An 18,410-nucleotide genomic window follows, 5' to 3' on the forward strand; every position below is an offset into this window, starting at 1 on the left:
CTATGACCTAGTTCTTAGCTTGTTATAAAATAAGTTGTCTTCCATGCTTACTTAGGAAATTATTTTTTTTTATAGACCATTCCTTAAACTTGTATAAGCAAGTGACGGTGGGGAAAGATTAAAAAAAAAAAAAAAACAAACACACATGCCAAACAAAAAAACCACACACACAATAGAAAACCCCCTGCAGAATTTGACTGCATAAACTGGCCCAGAGGAACAGGGGGGAAAAAAATGGTAGAATTCTTCTTGCCTTCAAGAACCCTGAACAAGCAGTCACACTGAGCAATTTAGCTGCTGAAGAAAGATAATCAATTCATAAACACAACAGCCTTCCTAGATGAAAGAAACACTTGATTACTCATCGTAACAGGCCAGGAATTAGACTGAAATCAAAAGAAGTTACAGCATTAAGCAGAGTAACAGAATAAATTGCATTTCAGGAAAAATACTGTAGGTGTATACAAAAAAGAAAACAGGAAAAAGCATTTGTTTATACTATGCCTGCTAAAAAGAATATAGATTAAAAATGAAAGAAAGAAAAACCAAACCTTTCCTATGTGTATATGGGTGCATAACATGCTCTCAACGTCACTAAAGAAATGGCACAGATTAAGTCTGTTGAAATACAAGACACTGACAGAAGTAGCTGGCAATGACTTAGTGTCTACAGGGAAAGGAGACTTAGAAGAAGCATACATGTATGGAAGTACTAAATTACAACAAAGCTCTGATTATTTTCTGTATCAAATTATCAATTAAGTTAATTCTTCTGATGCTTCTTTACAGTCTGTTTAGAGTCAGTACATACAGAGCTGGAGAAAATCCATATATTTTTAGGAAGTCATACAGAACCTACTGATTATATTTGGCATGCACTAGGAAAAGACCTCATGCTCTCCACCATCAACTTCATCTCCAGATTATATTTTTACAAACAACACTAAATTATGAAAAAGTTGGTGTGAAGGAATAATCAAAATGCAGGCAATAAGCAATCCTTTGATATAAGGCAAATGGGGAAAACCTTCAAGTACTGCCAAATTTGAGGGATTTGCAGAGTTCAAGCCTGAAAGATCATTGCTCCAAAAAGGCACGTGGAAGAAATAAAAGCAGAGTGAAGGGTGGAGAGCACATGTTATTAAGACACTCTCTGAAGAAGAATGCATGAACTGCATTCCACTAGTTTTCTGAACAGAGCTGGAGTTTTCCTTTTTCTTGACCTTGCTTTGTGCTATGCTCCCTGCTCTAATGAGGCAGTAAAACAATAATCCATGCCAATATATGTTGCTGTAAAATGCTCCCAAACTCAAGAGATTATTTTACACTGGTCACATCCTAGCAACATTCCCTGGAATACTGCTATTGTACTGAACAGCCAAAACTAAATATAAGCCGCTAGCTGAAAAACGTAGGTATCGGTTAAACAGTTCCAATTTAGTGATTTTGTAGTATGTTTAGAGTACACATAAATGCCATTACTTTTGACTTAAAGGGTACGCTTCAGAACAGAAGCAGTTTTCAGAAATGTACCATTTCAAATATCTTGTGAAGCACTGATATAGAATGAATGTGCAATACTTCAGAAGTATCAGCATTGATTAACTTTCCCCTCCAATAGAGCTTAGTAATTCAAGTTCATCACACAAATAATTTCATATAACTCATTGTAAGAATTATCTATTAGTTAATAGCAACAGTTATGAATTGAAAAACAGAGATTCTGTGTATATGCAAATTAGTTTTCTGGACTATCCCAGGAAAAGCAGGAAACAACATTCTGAAATGGTAAGAAAACATGGACATTAGCAGACTGAAAACCACTAGATAAATTGTGTGAATGGAACCAGTGGGACAAAATTAGCATAAGCATCTTTAACCTGGATGTTAATTTAAAACAGAAATGGTTTAATAACAGAGAAATACAAACATCATAGAATATTTTGAGCAAAATAACTTAAGAACCTATTCCAATAGCATTGCTACACTACAAAAAGTTTTATTCCAGAAAGAATCAATTGTCATACTGCTGCTAATAGTGGCACATCACAGCATACCTTTACTGGTTTTTGTAATATTCTGGTCCCTGTCCACAGAATCTTGTAACCACAGAAAGGTGCACAATACAGTTGACATTCCAGAGCCTTCTTTATCACTGCCTAAGATACGACTAATGGATTGTTTTACAGTGCTCTGTGGGATGATAATCACAGCATGCAGGGAATTATGAAAACTCAGAATCCACTTCCCACAACTCCATTCGTTGCTTTTTAGCATCCCCTTTCTAAAATACCTGTGGCTCACCACACCAGTTTTCATTCTGCCACCCTCCAGAAGAAACATTAATTCTTCTCAGATGAGTGTTATGCACATATAACAATAGCTTACATAATTTTTCCATATTTGTTTTAATTCAAAAACTATCAAATGAAGACAAGATAATTAAGAAGAAAGCATGATACAGATGGCGCACAAAAATCACCAACTGCTGCAAGCATTCCTTGACCAGCTGCAGAGTGCTGAGTGGTGCTTCTGGGTCTGTGAAATAAAGCACCAAGTTATAAGATCATTCACTGTTACTGTTACAGGACAATCGGCAATCTCCTCACACCCTTCAGATTACATTCATGCCAAATGCGACTGCCACATAACACCACTGACAATAAAATCAAAGTCATTTGACAATGGGGCAAAGTGGAATGATTGCTCTCCGGAAGTTTGCAATCCCAGGCTACTGTCAGTCACCAGATCATCTACTTGAAGGGGAATATAAAGTAAATAGCTATCATCACATATAAAGAGCCACTAAAAACATGACCTCCTTTACAGCACTGCAACTGCAAGAAAACGTGCAAGAAAAAACATTTTAAGACAAAGGAATTTCTACAATGTGATCAAGAGGAAAGAGACATATAGCAGTTCTGTGTTCCTAAGCCAATCTTAAGCACAGAAGGGAAACGAGTACTTTTCTGTGGTTAAAAAAAGAATACCATCAATATTAAGATGGTTGGGCAGGAAGGTGCAAAAAGTGGTCTTTTAAAAATAGGACTTTGTGAAAACATTAGCGTTTTTCCTGGAAAGGCACATATTCACTGGCAGAATTGCAATGCCAATATTCATCCTGAAGGATTCTACCTTTAGCCTGACAGGTGAAATTCTACGCGTTGTCTAAAGAGGAGAAAGGAGTGATACGACTCCTGCATAAGAAGATGCAACATGATCCTTGAATATGCATTTGATTGGCTGAAAAGGAGCTGGTAACACCTTGAGACAAGGATGGATTTCACAGAATTTAATATTCCTGTTACTGTTGCACTATGTATTTTACATAGTATTTGTGAGAAAAATGTTACCAGTAATATGCTGACTTTGGTAAGGATATGTTGACAACCTGTTGGCAGAGAGGAGGAGTAAGGTAGTGACAACTGAACTGGGATTCCTCCATAATATTCTGCAACATCCCTGAGCAATAAAATGAGGTCTCAGTTCCATCTGCAAAGCCAATGGCTATCCTTCCTTTTTTCCAGCTAATGTGGACATTGTACTAAATAGTTTTGTTGCACTGCCTCTAATACATCATGCCTCCCATCTCTCCTTGCCAAGTAGCCTTTTTACCACTAGAGAAGCTCAGAAAATAATTTCCTAAGCTATGTCTTCCCTTCTCCTAATCAAAGTCAGTCTTTCAGGTATCTGATACCTCAACCAAAGGCCACTGACAGAAAGTGGACATTTATTTTGTTCACATTAAACACGAGGGAATTGGGGGAAGAACACAAGTGTCGTTCCATTTTTCCCACGAGAATCTCTACAAATTAGATCAGTTTGTTTCCAAACTGATTTGGGTTTGTCACCACTCTCAGAGAATTGTATACCATTCATCTTAGGTTAACAAATACCAAAAGGCTACAGGGTGAACTCTTGAGTAGCTGAAGATACTAATGTAGAAACAGTTCACTAAAAATGGCCAAAATTTTAGAGTGGTGATTACAGCTACTGCATGATACTGAAGGCAATCATGGCAAGCATTATACTCAGCACCAGTGAGACAGCACTTAGAATACTCCGTTCAGTTTTGGGCCACTCACTACAAGAAGGACGCTGAAGTGCTGGAGCATGTCCAGAGAAGAGCAATGAAGCTGGTGAAGAGTCAAGAGAACAAGCCCTATGAGGAGTAGCTGAGGGAACTGGGGTTGTTTAGCCTGCAGAAAAGGAGGCTGAGGGGAGACCTTATAGCTCTCTACAACTGCCCAAAAGGAGGGTGTAGTAAGGTGGGTGTTGGTCTCGTCTCCCAAGTAACAAGTGACAGGACAAGAAGAAATGGCCTTGAGTTGTGTCCAGGAGAGGTTTAGATTGGACATTAGGAAAAAATTTTTCGCCAAAAGGGTTGTCAAGCACTGGAATGGGCTGCCCAGGGAAGTGGTTGAGTCCCCATCCTTGGAGGTATTTGAAAAATGGATAGATGTGGCACTTAGGGACACGGTTTAGTAGTGGACTTGGCAAGACTCAATGATCTTATGGGGTTTTTCCATCTTAAATGATTCTATGGCATGGAAAAGGCATCTGCTCAAAACTTTTCTGAAACAGCACAAGAAGGAATAAAAAAATTTTTTAAAATAATCAAAAAATGCCTTTTGTACTATTCATATTTCCAGTTTACCTCCCAAATCTGGCTTAAAAATCAGTTAGTTTGGCCAACTAATTACTGTCTTACTTTCAAAGAGTATTTCAGATCTCCAGTGTATTTTATTTTTATGGCCCTAGTTGTGACATATTTTTGTTTGCAATTAATCAATTCCGTAACATAACTAGAAATTCTATCTTGTTGCCAGAACAAAATAGCTTATTTAACTCAATGGGGTTTTCATGGACAACTAGAGTTTTAAGATGCTTTGAAAGCTAGTTCTTTTGTTTCTTTTTCTTATCACGTACTCAGAGGTACAAGCAGAAGATGTTGCCAGGGAGGCAAGATAAACGTCAAGCTTCCACAGAACATAAAAACAATAAATACAGGCTACCTCCCTGAACTCACTTCACCCATTCATCAGGCCTCACGTTGGTATCCAGTCTCCTTGTTTTCTCTGAGTCTGTATCCTCTGATACATTCCCTTTCAGTTAATTAATTTTCACAGATGTTACTATGGTACCCTCTTCTGAGTCTTGACAGAAATCCACTTTCTGGTTATAATGTTCCTAATGCATTCCAAACAGGGATAGCATGAAACTGCATCAGAAAGTCAAAATCATGGACAGCAGCACCAGCATTTTAGTTACTCCCTTTCCCTCTTCTGGTAGAAGCCACCTTGTCACCCAACTTTTCATCCTTTTCTTGGTTCTCTTCTTGTATAACTGTGATATTACACAGAGGTATTCCTGCAAGTACTCAGCAGATAGGGTTGCACTTTTTTTCTGCCCCATGAAAGCAGAAGAGGCAACAGGCACAATTTGGAACACAGTAAATTCCAGCTCAATAAAAGAAAGAAAAAAAAATCCAAACCCATGAGGACTGTCAAACACTGGAGTAGGTCTCAGATGACACAGAATCTCTATTCTTGAAGATATACAAAACCAGACTTGAGCAAGCTGCTCTAACTGCAGTGGCTATTGAGGGAGCTGGACTAAATGGAAATCCCTTCCAACCAGCATGATTCTACAATTCACACATGCTGAAAAGATCTGTGCGGTTTACATTACACAGACTGGAACAGGAAAAAAGTTAACCAAACCAGATTGGTTAATTTTCAAGACAAGAGCTTGATTCCAATCACAGTAACCACTAGGCAACTGAAATTGTAGCCAACTGCTGACAAATCACACTGTGAGGAACATCAGTGAAAGATTATTTCACAAAACAGGGAATGTGGCATCTACAGAATGAAACAATGTTAGCAGGAGAGTTTTTTATTTACAAAATTTTTTTTTAAAATACTAGGTTCGGCTTTACCAGCAAAAGCTGAATTTTGAAACCAAGACATGCAAAGCTGCTATAAGTAATTGTTTCTCCTACAACCAAGATGTTGAACAGTGGTCTTGGCTACAAATCTACATTCTTGCTATTTCAATAAATTTATTTAAAAATAATGGCCATATCACAAGGATGTTTTTAATAAAAAGCCTATGTAAGTTCAGCCACTTACAAGCCTATTTTTATATAGTAGGAATGAAGGCTAATTGCAGTAGTCACAATGCTTTCTGAAATTTTTGTTGAACTAAGTATTAATACTATCTCCAACATAATCTGACATCCCACAAATGGATCACTGAAATCCAATCATCTTTGAAACTTTTTCCTATTTTTTGCATCAGAACCACACATTGTGTCCAAGGTAATGCATATCTTTTACTAAAGCCATCCATGTGATGCAAGCACAGTAAATGAGAGAGAATGGATGATTCCCAGATAAACTGCTCAACTAGTTACCAAACGTGTCTGTTTTCAGCTCTTACAAATGCCCTTTCATCTAGGATTAAAGTACCAATCTTCGAAACTTCTCAAGTAACACCTCAACAGAATAAGCTTTTTCAATCTCTAAAATGAGATACACTTTCCCAGAATCTGAATGATTCTTACTGCTCTTTTCTAAACCCCTTCCCACCTCCTAAGATTATTTCTGAAGACTAGACCTCCAACCTAGCCACAATATACTCACCATGGTCCATTAATATTGTATACAGCAGTAACAGCATCTCCCCTACATTCTTCCTACTGTTGTTTTATTCAAAGATACTCTCTCCAACCTGGAAGTACAATCTACAATATTAGTCTCTAGACCTGGGATCACACATTTGGCTCTATCCAAATGCAAGTTCTTCAGGTAAGTTCAACTTGCCAAGCAATTTAACAGTTAGTCATCTCTTTCTATCATTAAAATTACTGTATCTTTAAAATTACAACTTTTAGAGATTTATTAGGAGCAAGATATTCTCTCCAAGAGTCAGCAAAGACAATGACCAAGAACCCCCTGCCATGTAGCCTTAAGAGAACCTTCCTTAGGGTTTGAAAGTTCCCGGTTTACTGACAGTTTTTTTGATTCATTAACCAATTTTAACACAGTTAACATGAGTTACAACAAATATCTTTAGGAGAAAAATCAATCTGATTAAAAGACAGTATCATTAGGATCCATTTCAGGTGAATCACCCTATAATTAACCTACATCCTGATTTATTTTTTTTTTCTACATACCAACAAGGCATCTAATTTTTCTCATTCTCTTTAGACTTGGGTTATTTCAACATTTGTTTAAAAACAAAAGAGGCCACCAAAAAGAAACCCAAGACTGAAGTGCAAAAATAATTAAATGAAGATTTTCTTATGCTAGCAGGTTCTGCCAATTTCTGAAGTGTTTATTAGCCACCATTTAATATAGCCAAACACAGACACAATGAAGAAGTAATGAATTATTACTGTAGTGTGATTACATCATGAAAAAAAAAGCAAAGCCAAAACAACAACAGAATATTTCTATACTGTAGATGTAGCCTTGGCATTTATCCACATCCTGTTCCGCTCTCCATGGCAACTACAATTTCTTTTAATAAACAACAAAAAGTGGGCAAGACTAACACCCCCAGTCTATCATTTTATCTAAAATTATAATATTAGATAAAAATTCATAACTCTGATACTTTCATTGGAATTGGCTATACTAACTCTCTATATTTCATATTTAAAAACAAAAAAAAAAAATCCGGTGACATAGCTCCTCACCTATTTAGTTGCAGGAACTTGTGAAGCAGGAAACGTATTCCAGACAAAATAGATTTCTTGTCTGGCTATTTCCTCTGATCTTGTCTCCTTGAAAAATTTGTCAATGCTCAGTTTTAGTTTAGTGTAACAGCCTAATCCCAGACATTTAAAATGGTATAGATTATCAATGATATTTGAAATTTTTCAGGCACTATAAAAATATTACTAATTTATACCCAAATAATATCTGCCAGGTTACCATCTCTAATTCTGCCAAATTTACAGTCAATGTTTTGGATTTGGAATATTTCAGCTTAAAATCAGATGCATTCAAGATCAAAAGTTACTTGGTCTATTGGTAGAAAATATTTAAGCTAAAAAAAATGTTAAAAATAGAAAACATTGTAATATTCAGAAAGAGGTTCTATGCTGCTTCTGGGTAGCTTTTGCAAAAAGCTGTTCTCCCCATGCTCCACTCACAAAAGAGGTAAGTCAATTAAGAAAAAAAAAAGCTAGAAACTAGACATTAAATCATAAAATGTAATAAGGTTATCAGAAGGTTATTAGGCCACCCATCACCTCTAAGATGAGATCACACATACTCATGTGTCTTACTACTTTCTATGAACTTCCAAAGACAGACAGACAGATGCTCTTTCCAGTCTACTTCAGTGCTTCACAAGCCACACTGCATTAACCTCCACTGGTAAAAATGTAAGCTTATTAGGTTTTACGGTGTTTCAGAAGATCTAGAACAGCAGCACTTGCTGTATTAAATCAGCCTCGATTTTTTCAATCTATCCTCACAGGTTACGGATACAATGTTCTGATCATTGGTACCATCATTTTCTGGACTCTCCAATTTCGCAAGGTAATTTTGCTTTGTTTGCATGTATTAACTGCATGGCTCAAAACTGGACACAATGAGCTAGTTGACTCCATTTCTACCCTAAGCTGAGGAGATGGATTTACACAGTGGTTTTTGACAGTGCTTCCATTTATTTATCCTGGTATGTTGTTACATTTTCCGAACTTTTTTTTTGTGCACGATACCATTGAGTTAAGGTCAGCTCTTAACTCTCAATCTTTTTCTTCAGAACTCTCAGCCACTCCTTACTCTGCACTTGCCTATTTTATTTTTCTTTAATATAAAAGCAGTATTTTAAGCTTGCCCTTAATGGCTTGTATCCCATTTTCCCCAGATCATTCTAATTTGTTAGTTCATGTTAAATTCTAATCCAATCTTCCAACTCTTCTGCAGTCTCTCAGCCTGGTATCATTTTTCACTGCAGTAAACATGCAAGTCAATGGACACATTAGTAACCTCTTTTCTTGAGAGGGAAAAAGACATGAGAGACTGATGTTTGTGCTGCTGCATCAGAACTGACTTAAATAGAATGAACTTTTAATAAAGAATGTATTTCGGAGAGCCAGCCAAGCAATAAGCTATCTTTCAAACAAAAATCCAAGCTAAATGACTAACAGTGAATTGAACCCGAATGTCATAACAAGAAACAGACTTTGCTCATCCTTGGGCAAAGGGGAAAGTAGTAAGCAAGAAAGATAGTAGATACTTCAGAAACACAGAAGGATGGTCCAGCGTTGATACTGATAAAAAGGGCTGGGCTGGACCAGCAACATACCCTTCAGAAAAGATATTTTCCTTTTCCGTCAGGAATCATATGTTGATCTATATAGATATGCAGAAATAGAGAACATCTACCAAAGGTTTCAGGTGCTCCTACAATAAACCTTAAAACTCAAAATATAAAGGCCTTTTGCAAAGACTAGTTTATCTTCAAAAGCCTATCACAGATAAATCTAGCTTACAATATGTCCAAGAAAGCATAAGAAAATGTTTTAGAATGAAATAAATGCCCAGTTGATATTTCCTTTTTAATAAACTACAAAACCACAGTTCATAGATAGAATGGATTAGACCAAGTGTGAAATATGATGCGAAAAAAAAAAGGGGGGGAGGGAAACTCCCATGAGAATGTTTTTACATGTGAGAAGCATCAAGAAAAAAAATATTAAAGAAGTAGATGGATTAAATAAGAGTTTTTCCCAGCCAGGCTCTGATAGCAGAAAATAGTTCCAAATGGGGTTTGTTATGCAACCTCACAGGAAGCAGGAATCCAACACAATCCATAGATTGCATAATCGAGTAATAGGCAAAAGGTACTGCCTTTGCTCTATTACTTAGTTACTTGCCTCAACCTACCAGCACTACCTAAATTTTACCTAGATATTAAGCTCAAATCAGCTTTCCTCCACTGCTCAATCTCCCCTAGTAGTTGAGCAATGCATACAAAACTGCTGGCTTAACTAGTGCTCCAGACACTGCAGTTTATACACCTGCACAAATCCTCTTAATTATCCTCCCACAGAAATTGAACAGACAAGGCAAAAAGAGGTTTCATGTAGTTCTCAACCACTGTGCTTTGTCTTTGCTAAAGGAAGGACTGCATCTCTACAAAAGATGCAACCATCGCCACAGTTTACAGACAAATTAAGGTAGTATGAACACAGTACAAAATTAAGTACAAAACCTCAGTATAAGCAACATATATGCATGCATCCAGGCTCATGTTTAAACCAAAAAGAATTTTTAATTTACAAAACTGTAAACTAAGAGACAGACAAATTGCTGTATTATTAACTCTATCCCAGCTGAAACCAGGACATTATGTAACATCACATACAAGGGACCAGCCAATTCTGATAAGAAGTAAAGTTTGGACAAGTCATGCAAGTTCTTCATATGTACTTTTCATTCATTTCCAGGGACTGGAACACAGATATTTCACCCGGGGCTGGGGCGAAGAGAAGACTTACAGATTTTCTAGTTATCTGCTAAGATTTTTTTTTTTCCTTCTGAATCACTGTTTATATTTGGTACCGACAGGTCACTCCTACTAACAGGAAGGGCTAGTAGGGATCTGGTGAAACTAGTCAGTTCTAGTCTAAAGCTCCCACAGGAGCCACACCTGTTCTTCTCCAAAGTCAAATCGTCTATTTCCAGTCCAATAACTTTAACACAGCGTTACCACAAACTGCTGGACAGATCCACTGGCTGGCTGCTTCCTAACAGGTCAGGTTATGCTCCCACACCCTTTGCTCCTGCCTTGCAGGGTCTCATTTCTTCCTTTGCATCACTTTTCACACTTTCTGAACGCCTATCTGAGCTGATCCAACCCACAAATCAAGAAACAAAACTAGCGCCGTTTTGGTGGGTTTGTGAGATACATCAGTTAACCGGTTTCAGCAGAAGTCAGATATAGAGGACAGCAGGGTTCAGGAAACAGAAACAACCCCTTTCAGCAACAGTAAGCAGTTACAACAGCTAACCTATTCTCAAGAAACCTAACTGGAAACTGGATGCTTGGAAAGCTACCACCGTATTCTTTGTCCTCTCCTGACCTTAGAACATCATTTTAAATCCCACTTTTTTTTTTTATAAACCCTTCATTAAATTCTTAAGCTAACAAAGTACTTCAAGAGTTATGACTGTAAAAATAAATCATAATAATCAAGACTACTTTAGATGTCTTCAGCTTGACAACCATTACCGAAGTGGGGTGAACAGTAAAAGCATCTCATTTGCAACAAATTTGCTTGAGCTGTTAGTCTAATTTGTTCAATTGTGAAAGTTCAAGAAACTTTCACAAACTTCTTATCCTTGCCATAATTAACAATACTGATCGTAATAGTCTTTTCTACAGTTGCATCAAAAAATAATAACATCATAATATGCCTAGTTTCCAAGTTCACACCTGAATTCACACTTCAGTGAAGTTCACTTTATTCTGTAATCAACTTCTCAAAAAGAAGAGAGTTACTATTCTTCTAAGATTTACCTTCTAGGATACATTTATGTATTTAAATGAGTATTATGGTACTTGCATAGACCTTCAAAAACATACGAATCTGTAGTATTAAGTTTTTAATACTCATCACCATTTGAGAATACCTAGCACTGGATCTAGGATATCCCAGAGCACACAATAGTTTCCAACCCCAACAGCTTAGTTACTTATAACTCTCAGAGAAACTTCATGGAATAGGGCCTATGCCCAACTTCTACAGAAGTACTCCTTATCTTCAAGAAATACATGTAATATCTGCAATACAGATGAAAGGGCACAAAACACTGCCAAAGAATAAGGGCTTTGTACCTAAGACAGAGGATACATAATGAATCTATCAAAGAATTTCTCTTTTGAGACTTGAGAGGCAAAAAGAAGGGAAAGAAATGAGTGTAAGGAGAAAAGAAAGTCAAAACAGGTGTCTGATTGACCCAATTTTGTCAGTGATCTGACATAAAAGCAAAGGACCTCTCTTTTGCAAAGTTTGCTTCTTCCAGCTGACAAGGATTTATCAACAGAAGGGCAGTTTTCAGCTGCTGTTTAAGTAGCAGAGGCCTTCATCTAGTCTCTTTACATCTAGTTTTTGTCCCAGTGGAGACAACATCACAGAGGAAGAGAAGTACTTACTTACCAGCAAAAATTATTGTTCAACTTAATAGTTTCGGAGACTCTTCTTCCTCACTTTCATTTTGAAGCCTAGTTAATTCTCTGAAAGTAAAAGAGGAAAAGATGATCATTAGTTTTTATCCCTTTTTATCTTTATCCATGTTTTCACCCTTTGACTATTATATGAAGCATTCAAGAGAAGCATGCAAACACTCTTATTAAAAATATTGCTCAAAATTTTATATGATTTGTGATTAGATGATGTTTAGCAAAACTCTTACGAAAACAGACATTTTCATGTATGAACAACCTCTATTTATACTGATGTCCAAAAAAAATAGAAACTGCTTCATTGCCAAAAAAACCCAACAAAGGTTAAGTACAGACCTTCAAGGCATCTGTGAAAACAAATTAAGAAAGCAAGGGGGAAAAAAAAAAAAAAACAGTGGATTCATCCTTGGGATATATATAGCCAGGCTTTAGGAAAAAAAACACTGAGAAAAATTATAGGATCAAGATGCTAAAACCAGATGGCCGAAGTTAAAATAGTAAACTCCTCAAACTGAAATAGTTACCACATGGAAAAGAATAGGCTCTACCTTTAAAACAGATGTAATTAAATTAAGGTGGTTTGTACCGCTTGTTTATTTACGTTTGTACACAACATGTACATTTCTGGTGACCAGAAAAAGGGAAACATTGTGCCCATTTTCAAAAAGGGTAGAAAGGAAGACCCCGGGAACTACCGACCTGTCAGCCTCACCTCTGTGCCCAGGAAGATCATGGAACAGATCCTCCTAGAAACTGTGCACATGGAGGCCAGGGAGGTGATTCGAGATAGCCAGCATGGCTTCACCAAGGGCAAGTCCTGCCTGACGAACCTAGTGACTTTCTACGATGGTGTGACAACAACAGTGGACAAGGGAAAACCAACGGACGTCATCTATCTGGACTTCCGCAAAGCCTTTGACATGGTCCCCCACAACATCCTTCTCTCTAAATTAGAGAGCTATGGATTTGACAGGTGGACTGTTTGGTGGATAAGGAATTGGTTGGATTGTCGCATCCAGAGGGTAGTGGTCAATGGCTCAATGTCCAGATGGAGACTGGTGACGAGTGGTGTCCCCTCAGGGGTCCGTACTGGGAGCGGTGCTGTTTAGTATATTCATCAATGACTTAGACAGCAAGATTGCGTGTACCCTCAGCAAGTTTGCAGATGACACCAAACTGAGTGGTGCAGCTGACACGCCTGAGGGATGGAATGTCATCCAAAGAGACCTGGACAAGCTGGAGAGGTGGGCCTGTGTGAACCTCATGAGGTTCAACAAGGCCAAGTGCAAGGTCCTGCACCTGGGTCAGGGTAACCCCTGGTATCAGTACAGGCCAGGGGAAGAAAGGATTGAGAGCAGCCCTGCCGAGAGGGACTTGGGGGTGCTGATGGATGCAAGGCTGGACCCGGCAATGTGCGCTGGCAGCCCAGAAGGCCAACCGTCTCCTGGGCTGCATCAAGAGAGGTGTGGCCAGCAGGTCGAGGGAGGTGATTCTGCCCCTCTGCTTTGCTCTGGTGAGACCTCACCTGGAGTCCTGCATCCATCTCTGGAGCCCTCAAGCATAAGAAGGACATGGAATTGTTGGAATGGGTCCAGGGGAGGGCTACTAAAATGATCCGAGGGCTGGAGCCCTTCTCCTATGAGGACAGGCTGAGAGAGTTGGGGTTGTTCAGCCTGGAGAAGAGAAGGCTGCGGGGAGACCTGATTGTGGCCTTTCAGTACTTAAAGGGGGCTTATAAGAAAGAAGGTCATGTTGGATGGGGCTCTGAGCAGCCTGATCAAGTTGAAGATGTCATTGCAGGGGGGTTGGACTGGATGATCTTTAAAAGTCCGTTCCAACCCAAAACATTCTATGATTCTAACACAACATACACAGACAGTAGACCACATATAACATCATAGACTGTTTTAAACAATATCTTATTTTTGGGTTATCAAGGAATGGAGTTACACCATTTTATAACAGTGGCCTCACTAATTCAGGATGGCTGTATACTACTGAAATAAGTGTTGACTCTTGGCTATTTAACAGAAAAGCAATCAAAAGCTGCACATATCAGACTCTGAAACAGCAATAAATCCAATGTTGAAAAAGCTAATTTGTGAACCTGACTTCAAGGAAAGGGATAAAACTGGGAAAGAAAAATAAATAGGAAACCTATTAAAGCAACAATACTACCAGGAATAGGAGTGGAGAGAAAGTGATAAATGCTTCAGATAATTTCTTTTACTGCAATGAGATTTCTGCCAAATTAGTCTTATTTTTGAATGAAAATTAAGTGATTTTATATTTTGAAGAGAAGCTTCATCAGCTGTACTGTTAAATGAACGAGGTGAACTGGCAACTCTAAAAATCTCAAAAGCAGCAACAGCAATAAAAATAGACTGAATTCTGTATTTTCTTTTTCACATAATAAATTATTTAAAATAATCAGCACCTACAAGGTCAGAGCCCCTGAACTTCCAAAATTGAATGCCTGGGGGAAAGAGGGAGATAGCCTATTTTCATTTCCATTTGAGATTGATAGTTTGGGTATACTTCAGCTAAAGCGACACTCTATAAAAAGGATACAGCTTTTCCTGTGATAAAGGACCTCAGAAATCCAACAAAAAAAAAAAAAAAAAAGTACAACACTGTTACCCCATGTATACAAAGTAACATCAGGGGGTTAGCTTTCCAGAAAAACTAAACTAGTTATTTTATTGTACCTCAGTTATACTACCTGTTTCACAAAAAACGGAGAGATGAAAGTAATAGCTGAAGGTGAGTCAGGAAGCCAAGCAAAACTGAATATGGAGCCCACCTGTTCCAAGAGCAAGCACTACAGTGAACCCATTAGAGCACAACCTAGAATGATAGTTACTTTTAATTGTATATGAAGCATTATGCTGTATCTTCTTACAAGTCCATATTTGCAATCCCAATAACAGGTAGAAGGTAGCACATTATGTGAGCCATATGTATGGAAAAACAGATTTAGACAGATTGGCTCATAGTAAACATGAAGCAGAAATGTTTACATTTCATGTAATGAAAAGAACTATTACTAAATTTACAAGTTGAGTTATCTGTAAGCAACACAATTACAGGCAATACCAAAAGGCCAGAGCCCTACCAGTCTGAGCAATTCACCTCTCATCTATCCCAGGATCTTTTTATGAAACTGTGGAAAAAAAATAGTCAACCTACTCTGAGTCAGTCAAAACTTTAAGACTACCCAAAAGCTTACAATTTTCCAGCCTGATATTGCTAACACATCCCTGAAAACAGAATTATATTTATAATGTAAAAATTAAAACTATTTAAAAAAAAAAATATACATTTGTTGTTCAATCACCTCAACAGTATTTACAAATATCACTAGATTAATTAGACAGCGGTGTCTTCCAGATAAGTCTGCCCCTCTTGCAGAGACCTTTTTGGAGACAAACGTAAAGAAGTGACCTTGCAAGTAGGAAATTTTAGTTATACACCCAATTCTGACTTTGAATTGCTGGGTGAACATGGACTAGTCACTACCTTTTATTTTTAGAAAAGCTAATTTATTTATAAAAAAATATATCCTTATAAAAGGTTCAGTAATACCTGGAGTGTTTAATCCAGTCACCTGCATTACAAGAACCCATTCAAAACAAAGTCCAAAACATTTAATCAACACTCATGTAATTTAAATTGAATTTTAAAAAGACACAAAACTTGAATGCACAACAGCAAGAGAACAGAATTAAAGGATGCCAGCCATGCTGTAACTGCCCGCAACTACAGAAGTGTAAGACGAAAATACATACATCGCCTCAGGAATACAGAGGGGTGGGGCAGGGGGAAGAAAAAAAGGCAACACTTCCCCCTCCCTTCCCCATTTGACTGAGGCAAACTGATTTAAGTTTGAACGCAGACACTAGACCCATATACCAGGCCAGGACTACTTTCCCAATACCACAGGAAGAATCAAACACCTCACCCAAAATCCCAGCTTCAGCCAATGGCAAATCTCCTCTGCTTCAGAAGAAGGTCAAGTTATGCACCAAGAAGAGAAAAATAAAAAAATAAATATTCCCTTCTGTTCTCTACAGGATACCAGTAGTACCCCTGAAGAACAGAATTTGTAGAATTGGAAACTTTATGACAAAGTGCTTAATCATCTTTCTTAGAGATTTCTGTTATACAGGTACCAAGACATCTCATATGCTCATTTTTAATGTCTGAATCCAGGAACAACCTTTTCATTTTACAGTCTTTTTACATAAGTATATAAAACATCATCTCGAACCACCAAGTTTCTTTCTCCCCATTACTGATTTTTTATTAAGACTGGACCTCACCCTTCGATTTTCAAACAAGATTTGTTATTAAGTTTATCCCTCAGATATATTTATTTTCAATTGTTTCTCTCCCATATACACCCTCACGCCCAAGAAAGACTATTCTTATTTCTTCCTAGGCTTTACTTGCGAAATTCTTTGATTCTTCCTTTAAGAAGGCAAGTTCAACTTCAGCATAACCACAGAAACAGTTCTTTCTTTTCCAGACAACTTGATCATTTCTGAGTGTGACTGTGACCAGAGATATATACCGTCCTAAATGCAAATCAACCAACACCTTATTGGCTGGTCCTAACGATCTTTTTTAAAAGCTAGAAACCAGCTGGTATGCCTCAGAATCACTTTACTCTCACAAAGCCACATCATCTGAGAAAGAAACAGATCAGGATCTTGGTCATACAACAACAATCTACCTCTGATTACCCATCTAGCTATACCAGGAGTTCTTATTAGCACTCAAGTACACGAATTTGCAATTTTTTTTAATTAAACTTAAATCATTTTCTACTACTTCAAACACATAAATCATCCTCTACTACTAAGTGTGATAATCCTGCCTTCTCTAGTATTAGCAATTTCAGAAGCTCACAGACTAGCTTTTTAGCAAAGTCCCTTGTGCTTATTTCAGTGCTGGCTCTACAGTTTTGAGTAGCTGGCAGAGAAGCGACCGAACCTATGTTAGGGAAAATACTACAAGAAAAGAATCAATTTAAACAACAAAATCACTTCAAACAAACAAACAAACAACAAAATCAGCTAAAATGATACACTGAATCTTTTTTCATGTTTGGTAAAGAAAAACAAATGAAAAATAACTCCTTTCGTAAGCCAAGTGAAGCTGAGAACATTTGTTTTCCCATTTTAAGACAAGAGAGAATGTGGTTTTCTAACAGAGAAACTGATATTTAGCTGAAAAAATGACACACACCAATCCATTTGCCTGGTATCATTGTTAATGGCTGATACTAGCAAGTTTCCCTAAACAAATATGGAAAGAAAGAACATCCCAGGGGAACAGAGGGAAAGATAACCTTTTTAACACACATATTAAAAAAGATATATATAAGATTATCTGTATACACTATATATTTTATTTATATAGTATATATAACTTTTTAATTCTTTTGTTTGTTTGTTTAAGATCCCTTACCGCTAAGAGCTAAAGAAAACCTGGAATACACTCAAATCCATAATATGCAAGGATCAAAGCCAAATTATCTAACATCTACTGGACGCAGAAGAAAGGCTCTCAGGAATTAGCTGGTTTGCAGTGAAGTGCACAGGATTCTTTCTGCAGTTCAATTTTGTAGAGAAGGTTCCTCTTCAAACAAGCTTTGACTACACCACAAGTTTGAGAAGAACATACAACTGTTCAATGAAATTCTACTTCAGTCAAACAAGATACAGATTTGGAAGCATTATTCCTCCAAATTCCTCAAAACAAGCCTAAAAGACAGAAATTTCTTCACACTTGTTTTTCCTTATGAGATAGAATTTTGCCACTGTGACCTTATTCTAAGAGTAGATAATTTTAATTGCAAAAAAAAAAGTGCCTATCCTTACCAGAAGAAAATATAAAACAGTTGCTATAGGGTGTAAAACCCCTTCATGATATTGCATTTTTCACACATAATGTTTTCTCAAGGCATAAATCAAGAACAGTTTACAAAACTGATACAGTACACAGAACAGTACATAATCTGCTGATTTCTTTCATGAGCATATTAGAGGGCCAAACTAAGAATTAAGTTATTAAATAACATCCCAAATATAAACACATTTTTAACCTATTTGCTTGCTAGGAGGTAGGTCACCCAGGATGTAATAAACCACTGTGGCACTGCGCAGTTCTCAAGTTCGTTCCTGCTCCCCTCC

The 18,410-nt window shown here is 37.4% G+C and overlaps 1 protein-coding gene across 1 annotated transcript in view; it reads right to left on the reverse strand.

Moving 5' to 3' along the window:
• Positions 1-12,262, reverse strand: part of FUT8 (fucosyltransferase 8) — a 112,123-nt gene extending 99,861 nt beyond the window's left edge. The window contains 1 exon segment of the mRNA XM_009647563.2: positions 12,188-12,262. The gene's annotated coding sequence lies outside the window, so the exon portion shown is untranslated.
• Between the last annotated feature and the right edge of the window lie 6,148 nt (positions 12,263-18,410).

Source organism: Egretta garzetta, unplaced genomic scaffold, assembly GCF_000687185.1.
Source record: "Egretta garzetta isolate BGI_Z169 unplaced genomic scaffold, ASM68718v1 scaffold329, whole genome shotgun sequence".
NCBI lineage: Eukaryota > Metazoa > Chordata > Aves > Pelecaniformes > Ardeidae > Egretta > Egretta garzetta.